General features: G+C 52.3%; 1 long non-coding RNA gene across 1 annotated transcript; it reads right to left on the bottom strand.

Annotated features, from left to right (window-relative positions):
- Positions 1 to 2,404: 2,404 nt before the first annotated feature.
- On the bottom strand, positions 2,405 to 7,867 carry LOC138745311 (uncharacterized). The gene is made up of 3 exons (XR_011346159.1): positions 6,922 to 7,867; positions 6,174 to 6,239; positions 2,405 to 2,833 (listed from the first exon to the last, which is right to left on the bottom strand). It is a non-coding gene; the product is annotated as an uncharacterized lncRNA (long non-coding RNA).
- Positions 7,868 to 10,637: the final 2,770 nt, after the last annotated feature.

Here is a 10,637-nt window from a genome sequence, read left to right as displayed (position 1 = left end):
TTCTGGTTTTCCAGCAGTTCTGGATGTCTGTCTCTGGATGCTCTGCTCCGTGGACCACCCCGCAGTATCCCATCTAGTCCTAGAGTCTCTGTGTCAGACATTCTCTGCTGACCACTGCCTGATGTCTTTGTGGTCAAATGTGTTTGTCTATGAAACCGTTCCCAGGAAGGTGAAGGGGCAAAGTCCTGCTGACTGGAACATTGTGCAGCACCAGGGCCAGGCCAATCTTTCGCAACACCTGAGCCAGGTAGAACCTCAGCACATAGCAGCATTTGGTGCCCTTGCACTTTGGTTGCAAGCACAGCCACACACAATGATGGCCATGCTGGTTACACCCTTGTCCCCATTGATTGAGTCCTTCTCCAGACTCTATCCATTTTGGACCCCCACATGAATAGGAAATTTGTTTTGGGAATTGACAGTGTGGTGGTGTGGGGATGGGCCAAACCTGGCCCACATGCAGCAGGACCGAAAGTTCCTTGCACATTGCACCTGATAATCAGGTTTTACCCGAATGACAGAGATGGGCATCTCTGTGGTTCTCCCTGTCTCCTGGACCTGGGGGTCTTTGTACTGCTCCCCATCTCCTTAAGTTGGTGCTTTGTTCTCCACCACCCCCACAAGAAATCCAAGACCCCTGGATGGAGGGCAGAGGCGCAGAGAGATCAGTGAGAACACAGGTAGTTTCAACAGGGTGGGGTCCATCCAGGCGCCTGATAACAGGAGGAACCAAGTGGGAAGGAGGATGCACGGCATTCGATAGCAGGACATTGCGAGAGAGTGGATTCCTCGAACTCTTGAGGGGAGAAGGTGCTGGTCGATCCATCGGTTTAGGTGGGGCAGGGTATAGACATGGCAGCTGACTGGAATTGTCAGCGGGTTACTGAGACCTGGGAAAGGAGGGGAAGGAGGGTGCAGTAGTGTTCTGAGAGTGCTGAGGGAGAGGCAACATGGGTGCCACCTCAAGGCAATGGTCCCCTGATTGTTTGCAGGGATGGGCTCTGTAAATAGACTCATAGATATCCAGCTCAGAGCATCTTTGTCCCCCTGCCATCAGGAAGGAGATATGGAGGAATAAAAGCAGAGCAGCCAGGGAGGGAAATAGCTTCTTCCCACAGGCCATGCGATTGACAAGGCAACATGAGCTGGATGGCAGCAAAGAATGAAAAGGGTGAGAGGAATATGGACTGATTACAACAGCTCAGCTAGCAGGAGAGAGGGGCTGAAGGGCCTGTTTCTGTTTTGTCTATCTGGACCAGCCTTTTGAGTTCAAGCTTTAAAAAACCCAATCATTTATAAATTTAATATCAACGGAACAGAATGAATCAAGAGACAAGATGTCTGTCCAGCAGCAAGCGTCGAAGGCACTTCCTGAAACGGAGGCTCTGAAACCACAGGGAGGTTCTGGACGGAAAGAGGCCCAGCTTCTTCTGGAAGGAGGAGAGGAGAGGCAGGGGAAATGCGGGGGTTGGGAAGGGGAGGGGAGGCGCTAGGGATGCCGTCCACCGTTCACCTCCCCTTTCCTCTACCCCGTTCCCCTCCCCTTACCTCTGCCCGTTCCCCTCCCACATCCCCTCCCCCCTTCCCTTCCCCAGTTCCCGTCCCCCTCTCGCCTCCCCATTCCCCTCCCCCTTCCCTTCCTCCTACTCCTAACCCTAACCCCTAACAAAATCCTAAAACTAACCATAACACTACCGACACCCACTACCACCACTCCACGGCCCCTAACTCTACCCCCACCCCGTCCACTAACCCTAACTTTATCCCTACGCCTATGCCGCCCCCTAACCCCAACCCTAATGCTACCCACCATCCCCTAACCCCAAACCTCACTCCTCCTCTACCCCCCTGCTCCTACCCCCTTCCCCTATACCTAACACAAGCCCACTTCCCCGAACTATAAACCTAACTATAAACCAAGATATAGCCCTACCCCATGTCTCCTAACACTAAACCTAATGCTACCTCTACAATGCTCCTAACCCTAACCCTAACTCTACCCAACTTCCCCAACCCAAAACTAAACCCTACCCCTATCCCTTACAAACTACCCCCTTCCCCTAACCCTACCTTCTACCCCTTCCCCATACCCGCACCCCCTACAATTACCCCCTTCCCCTAACCCTACCTCCTACCCCTTCCCCATACCCACACCCCCTACAACTACCCCCTACCCTATCCCTTACAACCTACCCCCTTCCCCTAACCCTACCTCCTACCCCTTCCCCATATCTGCACCCCCTACCACTACCCCTACCCTATCCCTTACAACCTACCCACTTCCCCTAACCCTACCTCCTACCCCTTCCCCATCCCCGCAACCCCTACCACTACCCCCTACCCTACCCCTTGCCACAACCCCTACCCTTATCCCCTACCACTACCCCCTTTCTCCTACCCCCTTCCCCTCCCCCTCCTTCCCCTAGGTTAGGGGTAGGAAGGGGAAAGGGAAGGGGGAGGGGAAGGGGAGGAGGAGAAGGGGAGGGGAAGGGGGAGGGTTAGGGGAGGGGAAGGGGGAGGGGAAGGGGAGGGGGTAAGGGGAAGGGAAGGGGAGAGGGGAAGGGGAGGTGAAGGGTGGAGGGCTGGGGTTAGGGCATAGGTGTGAGGGCAGGAGAAGGGGAAGGTGAGCGGGAGGGGGTTGGGATGGAGGAGGGGTAGAGGAGAAGAGGGGAAGTGGGTGAAGGGACATGGAAGAGGCAGGGAATGGGGTTGGCAGGGCCAGAGGGAGAAGCAGGGGAGGGATTCAGGCCATCATAATGTTGTCCGTCCTCTGTTCAGCTGGGATGCGAGGTTCTTCTGGAGTCGTGTCTTGTCTCTGAGATCGGTCCTTCTGCTGGGAAGAGAAATACGAGTGATAGAGATACTGTCTCTGAGCCCTGATCACAATGACTTTGGAGGGTCCCAACTCTTCCCCCATCATCCCCCCTTCCCCTGAACACTGGAGCCTTTCCCCTTCCTCTGCTTTACCTGAGGAAGTGTGTTTTGGTGAAAACCACGATCTCTCTCTGCAGAGCTCAGAGCAATGTGTCTCCATCAGGCAACACCCTGGTTCTCCACGATATGGCAGCAAGATGCTAGACAAATCATGGATGGATCGGTCGAGACCGTTCAGCTGATCCATCTGAACCTACCCCACAACAATGTTACCCTCCGCTCCCTCACACCAGTACCCTCCATTTTTCTTTAATTCCTGTCCATATTAAAATCCTTTTCATGCCTTTTTTGGACCAGCCTCCGCTACTACCCCGGCAATGCATTCCAGCCACCCACTACATTCTGTGTGAATAAAATGTACCCCTCACGTCTTGCCTAAAGTTCCCTCAGCTCACCTTATTTAGACGTCCTCTGGTATTCTCGCCCTAGGAATGCACACAATATTCCAAGTGTGGTCTGACTAGAATTTTATACATCTGCAATGTTACCTCTCAGTTCTTGAACTCAATACCCTGACTCCTGAAGGCCAGCACACAATACACCATTTTAAACTCCCTCTCAATTTGGACAGCAACCTTGAGTGATTTATGGAGCAGGATCTAAATATTTCTCTGTCCTGCACACATTTCATAATCCTGCCATTAACCAAGTGCTCTGCCCACACATTCTTGTAATCCGCATTCAATAAAGATATTGGTCTATATGAAGCTACTTTTAATGGGTCTCCAACCTTCTTTGGAATAACTGTTATTCGTGCCCTTGAAAATGGCTCTGGAAATAAACCTGGACCAGTTGCTTATTTAAGTACATCTGAATTACAGGATTGAACTCCATCTGTCATTTCTCTGCAAACTGGATGACCTATGACAACCTTCTACACAGTCTACAACATCTCTATCTCTGTGTCATCCCCTGACATACCTGCCCTTCAACTCCTATCATCATTCATAAAAATTACAAAGAGCAGGGGTCCCAGAGCAGATCCCTTTGGAGATCCACTAGTCATTAATCCATCTACTACTACCGTCTGTTTTCTGCAGACAAGCCAATTCTGAATCCAAACAGCCAAGGCTCCATGGATCCCATGCCTCCGGACATTCTGAATGAGGCCACTGTGGGGACCTTGTTAAGCACCTTACTAAAATCCTCGTGCAGCACATACAGTCCTTGACCTTCATCTATTTCCTTTGACACCTCCTCGAAAAACTCAATTTGACTCGTGAAGCAGGACCTGCTCCTCACAAAACTATCCATGAGTTTCCCCAGCATGTTTGGGCATTGCCCTCGGCCCCAGCATCTGCAGACTTCCTTACCAGTGCCTCCCTTACCCCTTCCCAGAGCTTCCACATCCATTACAACATCAAGCATTGCTGCCCAGTACAGGCCCTTTGGCCCATAAACGCTATACTGACCTTTGTCAATGTTCTCCACACCTTTACCTGTACCACACCCATAGGAACATAGGAAGTGGGAACAGGAGTAGGACAAAAATGGCCCATCGAGCCTGCTCCACCATTCAATATGATCATGGCTGATCTAATTTATGACCTAACTCCACCTACCTGCCTTCTCGCCATATCCCCAAATTCCTCTATCATGTAAAAATTCTGTTCCCTTACATCCACATGCCCATCTCAGAGACTTTTAAATGTACCTATTCTACCAGCCACTACCACTTTCTCCGGTGACACATTCAAACCACTCACAACTCTCTGCATAAAAAAAATCTCCCCTCACCTGAAGCGGGTGCCCTCTGGGATTTGCACCTGACACTTTAGGAAAATTTGCTGGCTGTTCATTCCATCTAAGCCCCCCACAATCTTATTTAGAATAAGTTATTAAGCTGTGGAGGGGAAAGTTGGGAGAGGGAGGAGGGAAGAGAGCTGGTGTGGGAGGGGTGAGAGCTGGTGCGGAGGGGACGTGTTGGGGAGAGGGATCAGGACCGCGTTGAGGTGGTGAACGGGCAGACATGGGTGGATCTACCTGCCGAAATAAAGGAGCAATAAGAAGGCCATCTCGGGATCTACCAGCATCTTCTAGGGCTTGATGTCTTAATGGCAAACCCCCTGAGGATGGATGTAGGCCAGGCTCTGCTACAGCTGGTACCTGAACATCTGGCAACACAACGATATAACATGACCCACTCTGCCTCCACACTGGCCGGGTCTGGATCCTGAGGGTAAGGGGAGGTGGGTGAAGGGCCCCACCCTGCCAATCAACGTCCATCCTCATCATCCTCTCCACCCCTCTCCCCTCACTACCCTTTCTCTCCTCACCAATACCCATTGAGACCCTCATGCACCCTTCATCGATATCCAGTCCCCAGTGAGACTCAGCCAGTGAACTCCTTCATATCCTCCAACCCCAACATCCAAGCTTGCCCCAGTGGACAACTTGACCACCCAGACCCACAACCACCTTGATGTCGATCATGGAAATGGGCTGCTTGGCCTTGTTGAAGTGCTGGGCCATGCAGTGAACCGTCTCTGGAACATAGTCCAGACCCAGATTCAAATAAATCTCCTCTTTCTCTTGGACACAATACAAACATGTCAGCTGGATTTACCCTCCAACACCCAGCGCCTCTCCCAACAGGAGTGCCAGCCCCTCCTGCTCTCTGTAGGCCTGATGCCCCCAGTGCTCAACACAACATGGCATGAATCCAAGGGCTCAGCGAGCAGAGCGTCAACAGGCCGTAGTGGACCCGTCCGCTGCCCCATCATTCAGCTTCTGGTGAGACTGCAAAAATGTGCAGCTCTGACCGCCCTCCCTCGTGAGGCAAGGATTCACCAGGAGAGAAAAACCATTGACGTTTCGAGATGAGAAATGTTTGCAGCCGGGTGTTGGCTGGGGTCGAACATGTGGAGGCTGAGTTGTTGGGAAGATTCAGAGCAGGCGTTGATTTGGAAGAGCACGAAAAGGTTCTGGGGAAGTGAGTTATGGGGGAAAATACATTCATGAAATGAATTGGGGAAACAGACTGGAGGGGCTGAGTGGCCGAATTTGGTGACCTTGTCTTGTGGTCTTGGCTGCTGCTGTCTGGAGTTGAAATGGCAAGAGGTCATGAGTTAATGGGTGAGGAGCAGGGCAGCCAGCGTCAAGGAGTCGGCACTGGTCAGAGGGGCAGGATGGAGGCAACAGAGAGGCTGCAGCAAGACAGATCGATTGAAGGAATGGGGAAGGTAGCAGCAAATGATATGCATCAGAGTGGGGGTGGGGTGGGTGCAGGTGGATCTTACCTTGACTACAGAGGAGTAGAAGTTGAGAAGAGGGACGATGATGGTGTGATCCAACTTTCGCACGATCTGCAGTTTGCGAGAGAGGAACATCAGCAAGGCTGGGCGATGGGTCGGGGCCCTGAGGGGCGACTTGTCCAAGTTGAGGGGGGAGGCGGGGAGGAGATTTGTCAAGAGGTCAGAGGTGGGGAACTCCTAGGGAGTCCGAAGTGGGGGACTCGTCGAGAGTCGGTGGGGGGGACTTTTCGTTTCGCTGGAGTGGGGACTCGTCAGGGGGTTCAATGAAGTATCATTTCAGTTTTTATGATTGTTTTCACAGCTTCTACTAAACAATGAATTTGAAGAAAATCTCTGATATTTGCCAGGTGTGTGTGTGTGTGTGTGTGTGTGTGTGTGTGTGTGTGTGTGTGTGTGTGTGTGTGTGTGTGTGTGTGTGTGTGTGTGTGTGTGTGGGGTGGGGGGTTGTGTGTGGGGATGGGGGGACTGTTGTTGGTTTGTGTGACTTTCTCTGTTTCCAAACCCCATGGCTGCCTTGGTCTCTGTCAGATGCTCCTCTTTCCACCCACCGTTCAAAAATGTGTTTGGGGTGTTGTTTGTCAATTAGGTGTAATTGTGTGAAACGGGTCATGTGTCGCAAGGGCCTGTGAACGTGCGAAACGGGTCATGTGTCGCAAGGGCCTGTGAACGTGCTGTAGGCCTAAAGTTAAATATCAGGGTGTTCCATTTCCACACAACTGCTCCTCCCCCTCACCTTGAATCTCTTGTCCTGCAAGATCTTCTTGATGGCAATCAGCTCTCCGGAGTCCACCAGCCTTGCCTGGTGCACCACACCAAAAGATCCATTGTCGATGATTTTATCATCTGTGCAGGACACCACTTTGGAGACGTTGGGTCCATGACACGGTGTGGCCACCTCTGTTGTGACCTTATTGCCATGTCCTCTGGGGCAGAAGCAGCAGCATTTACACACCCAGAGGGTACACAACAGGTCATTTATCCCAACCCAGCCTTGCTGTCCAAGTTAGTCTCTACCCCTCCCTCTAACTCCCTTCCAAGGGTCACCTAAATGTCAGAATTGATCCTCTGGTGGTTCGTTCCAGCCTCTCAGTAGAAATATTGCCACCCCAGGTCCCTCTTTGATCACTCTCCTCAGACTGAAGCCAGTTCCGCAGCCGTTCACTTTGTCTACAACCCTCCCTCCATGAGAGGATCGGGTCATCCTTGACCTTCAGCACGTCCCGGGGAGATGAACCACTCTGAACCCTACCACAGGTTTAGCAGAAGCCCTCCACATTCCCAGAAGCTCAGCAACACCGTGATCTTCCATGATGCAAGCGAGACCCCGTCGCCTGAGGGAGCAGGTGGTGCGGAGAGACCCCCACGCTTCATCGCTCAACTCTGCTGGGTCCGCCGCAGCAGAAACACTTTCTAGCACCTTGATCCAGGTCCACTGGGGGAAAGAATCCTATCCCAGTTGGGGGGGTGTGGGGGTGTATGCAAGGGTGGAAGGGATCTTGTAACCCGGGGGTGGGCGGGTTAGGAGCGGTCCTGTCTCTCAGTGGACAGATCCCATTCCAGGTGGAGGGGGAGCTCTGTCCCATATCTGTTGAAAGGTCTACCTTCCATCCCCCTCGCAACTTCTCTTCTCCCTCAGACACCTCACAATCTCCCCTTCCCCGATTCCTCTACCACAATCTCATCCCCCACCCAACACCACCCCCATGGTTTCCCCAGTGCCTTCCGTCCCCTCGCACCCCATCCTCCCAGCTCAACCCTATGTCCCCTACCTCTGATCCAATCTCCCTTGACATTAGCCTGTGGTGCAACCCCGTTCCTTCGTTCTCCCCTCCACTCCTACAGACCCTACCCCTGTATTCCCTCACATGCCATTGTTCTCCCCTCCCCAGTCCCCCCAGCTGCCTCATAAAGTGCCCTGCACTCAGGATGGGGAGAGGGGAAATTAAATGCAGCCTCCATTCTCTCTGCCCACACTGGGTGAAGGATGGTGCCAGAGGAGGCTCTGTCCCAGTCGGGGAGCCTGTAACAGGCTCTTTATCTCACCCATGGGTGCAGGGTGCTTCCAAACACAACCCTGTTGATCAGAGGGTCCCTGGGATGAGACAGCGTCCTACTCCGACATGCGGGCCAGAATCCCCTTCCAGGAGATGCATCTTTCTTGTGTTGCTGTGCCATGGCACAACTCAGCTATGGCTGCCCCATGCAGTGACATCATCACCCCCTCTGTGTCATCATCTCCCCCCTCTGTGACACCTCCCCTCTCTGTGACACCACTAGTGTAATGGGCAGGGACATCCAACCATTTAAATCCTTCTCAATTTCCCCAAGCAAGGGGAGAATAATTCAGCTGGTCTAAATTACTCGTTGTTATCTATTCTAACTCCTAGATATTTGATCCCATTTTGCCGCCACATTTGTTGACTATTTTCTTCACATTGGCTCTAATCCCCCTTCCTAAGTGACATGATTTTGCACATATCCCAAAAAAACTTATACCCAGAGATCTCCCCATAGTCCTCCAGCGTGGAGCACAACTTGGGCAATGAGTGTGACGGGTCTGTCAGATATATCAGAACAACTTCTGCAAATAAATTGATTTCATGCTCTTCCTGGCCTGTTCTGAAACCTTTAATGCCTGAATCCTGGCAAATGGCCTCGGCTAATCGCTCCATGGCCAGTACAAACTCACTCACTGCGGGTGTGGTGGGGGGGGGAGTCAGACCTTGATTGGCATGCCTGTTGGCTACCTCTGTCCCTCTCATCTCGACATCAGTGGCTCAGGTTGGGGGAGTCTGTACTGCCTTCTGCAGTGCACAGCAGCGCTGCTGGGACACCTTTATCTCCTTATTTTCCTGGGCCCTCTCCAAATCTTTCCTTTCTATGATCTCACATTGGTTTCTCAGGAGAAACACTGGCAGTCAAAAGGCACCCTCTGATTCCCCTTAGATTTTGGGGACCCCGACTTCTTGAAGTGGGACAACACGTGGTGACCTATTTTCTCAAGATGTGGATCCAGGAGCTTGGACCAGTCTACCAGTTTGCCGTGGTCCGCCAGCATGCTTGCCAAGCTCCCCAATCCTGCACTCTCGTCAGTCCACCCGCAGATCTTGTTCTCCCTGCCTGCACTATAGTTCCTGTCCTGATTCAAAAGCATCTCCACTGCAGCTGTGTTCAGACGGAACTCGAAGGACCCTGCTCACTGCACCAATTATTATGTGTGTGAAACTGATTCGAGGGGTCCCAAGGGTGGCGAATTTGAACACAGTTGTCTTTTATTGACACATGTAGTGAAGTCGCATGAGGAGTAAAAGACACACACAGACACAAATTCGCCGGATTAATCGATACACTTGCAACCACTCATGGATAGAAGACTTGACAATCAACTTGTCACATACGATGCCTTGAACAGGTCATTCATTCACTCATTGATCTTGGATGCCTGTGGGTAGTAGGGGATATGCAGGTGGCCCCAAATACTTGGCATCACCACCCATTGCTGGTGGACGTTATCCGATAGGGTATTCCACATATGGAGCACGCTTAAATGGTGCTTGGTCGGCCCGCTGGCAGGACATTCGAGTATGTGCTGTCCATCATGAGAACATATCACTTTTTATTTTGGCAGGGGAGAGGACTGATATGGTCAATTTATCAGACTTGGACAGCTCCCGAACCCCGGCGAATGTGGCCCTTGGTTTTAATTGCTGACAAATAGGGCATTTGGCCATCACATTTCTTGCAACATCATGAGACCCCCAGATCCTCTGTCCATCAAAGTGCCCCCATATGCCCACATTTATGATGCACCAATGCTGCCAAGGCTCCGGGGTCACTCTGCTTGGGGAAAATAGTGGCAGAGCATATTTGAGCAGCTCAGTCCACAGTGGCATCGCGTCAGCTTCAGCGGTTTTCCTGGAGGTGTGTCCATCCACGTGGTGGACCCTGATTATTCTTTTGTTGTTCCACCTCTCAGAATATCTGCCAGTGCTGTTGTCCTCAGAGCAGGCAGCCATGGATCTGCCTCCCTGTCTCCTGCCGCCGACCCTTCCACACTGACGTGCTATTTGGCACAGCCCAGAAATCCTGTGGCACTAATCGGAAAAGAGGCTCCTGGGCCCGCCTGGTTGTCCCTTTTCGGATCAGTGCCACAGCTGCCAGCTTGAACAGTTGGCTCTCCCCTCCACCACACCCTCTTGTGTCAGTACTTTATCTGTGGTGGGCTGGAGCACTCCCACCTTACACCGCTGTTTTTCGCACCTCCACCAGCCGGAGCCGTCAGTAAACCAAGCTTTTTCCTGCTGTCCAGCATCGAGGGTGTTGAACGGTTTGCCCCAGGCCATGGTGCCAAGCTCTTCTCGGGGTCATTCAGGTGGGAGGCTGTCACTTTCGGACAGGACATGATCTGTTCTTGCAAGTGGCTCAGCCCTTCGGGCCCGGCCTCTCTGC

The sequence above is a fragment of the Narcine bancroftii genome, chromosome 11 (assembly GCF_036971445.1).
Source record: "Narcine bancroftii isolate sNarBan1 chromosome 11, sNarBan1.hap1, whole genome shotgun sequence".
NCBI classification, from domain to species: Eukaryota; Metazoa; Chordata; class Chondrichthyes; order Torpediniformes; family Narcinidae; genus Narcine; species Narcine bancroftii.
The sequence above is the reverse complement of the archived record's forward strand: the minus strand, read 5'-3'. Positions and strand labels throughout refer to the sequence as shown.